Source organism: Triticum aestivum, chromosome 7B, assembly GCF_018294505.1.
Source record: "Triticum aestivum cultivar Chinese Spring chromosome 7B, IWGSC CS RefSeq v2.1, whole genome shotgun sequence".
In the NCBI taxonomy this organism is placed as follows: Eukaryota; Viridiplantae; Streptophyta; class Magnoliopsida; order Poales; family Poaceae; genus Triticum; species Triticum aestivum.
The window spans coordinates 618,682,361-618,683,941 of record NC_057813.1 but is presented as its reverse complement, the minus strand read 5'-3'; positions in this window follow the sequence as shown (position 1 = coordinate 618,683,941).

Here is a 1,581-nt window from a genome sequence, read left to right as displayed (position 1 = left end):
CACGTCGGCAGTTTTGTAACACCGGGAGAAAAAGAGAAAAAGAAATAAAAAAAAGAGAGGCACGACATGTGCACTTGGCAAAAGTTTTTGCGTGTGCGTGTTCATCGTGATTTGATGTGATCGATCCTGTGGGCGAAATTCTAACAATTGGTACCAGAGCAAGGTTCAGATTTAAAGCCGTGCTTGCCCCGGGGTGGCGACCTGACTAGCGCCTCGGCGCGGGCGATATTATCGCTGGGTGCTGCAGCAATGAGGAGGATTGGGAGATTGTCGTTCGGCGGAGCGACATGGAGAAAGACGGCGGGATGTCGTCGGCAAGGCGGTGGTTGGAGATCCTTGACGGGAGCGGTGGTGTCATGGTGCGGTGTCGGAAAGTCGTCAAGATCGTCGTTCGCGGGAGTTTGATGAGTCAAGGAGTCGTGCGAGTCAACACGTCTCGGTCGGCCAGTCATCGGTCGTCGCGGTATCAGTGTCGTCATGTCCAAGTGCTCGTCTCTGTGGGAGGCGTTGAAGATGAAGCGCATCCAGGTCGTCTATGTGTCTCGACGAGAGGATCAAGTTCAACTATGTGGGGGCGGTAAACCAATGAAGGTGAGTCTCTTCAATGAGGCCATATCTCCACATGAGGCTCGAGTGGGCGGTGTAGTCCACAGGGTGGTGTGATCCACAAGGAGTCGGCATGTATCTCGCTAGGGTGGATGGTGAAGTTCACCGGTGAAGTTTTCCACAGGTTACTGGTGAGGGTGGGTAGTCCAACGCATATTTAAGGTGGTCCGTAAATTCGCCAAGTTGAAATTGGGGAGAGATTGTTGCTGAAGCCTAGCAATTTAACTTGTTATGGTGCGAGAGGATGAGTTGATAAGGGATGAATCATCAACAAGTCAAGACCGAAGAAGCATTGAAGACAGAGTGTCAAGATTAGGAAGAGATTTTTAGCAGTAATCTTGAGATAACTAGTTTTAGGTAAGTTCTACTTAGATGCAACCTAGCTGGCTGCCGTGCAGTAGTAGCGTATTGGAGTCAACCTTGACGTACGTGTGGGTTGTGTACTACTCCCTCCGTTTCCAAATTTTTGTCTTTCTAAAGATCTCAACAAATGACTATATACAGAACAAAATGAGTGAATCTACACTCTAAAATATGTCTACATACATTCTCATGTTGTGTCCATTTGAAATGCGTAGAAAGACAAATATTTTGGAACGGAGGGAATAGATCGTGTCCGGCTTGTAATTATAGCTTGCTGAGCAATGTTTTAAATAGCGGGCAATGGAAAATAGCGCCGGGCCTCCAAAAACAGCTATAACAGAGTTATAGCGAGCTATTTGTGAAGGCGTCCATTTAGCGGCATCCTGCTGAAAAGGATATAGCGGAGCTATAGCGAAGCTATAGCCGGCTATTTAAAACATTGTTGCTGAGTCGTCATAGTACTTTCTCGTATGAGCGTTGGAGTCTAGTCCGGTTTGGACTCAAATCAAGTACGTCTAGGTCGGTCTGGTCCTGCGTATATTTATATGCAACACGTCGGCAGTTTTGTAACACCGGGAAAAAAGAGAAAAAGAAATAAAGAAAAAAGACGTA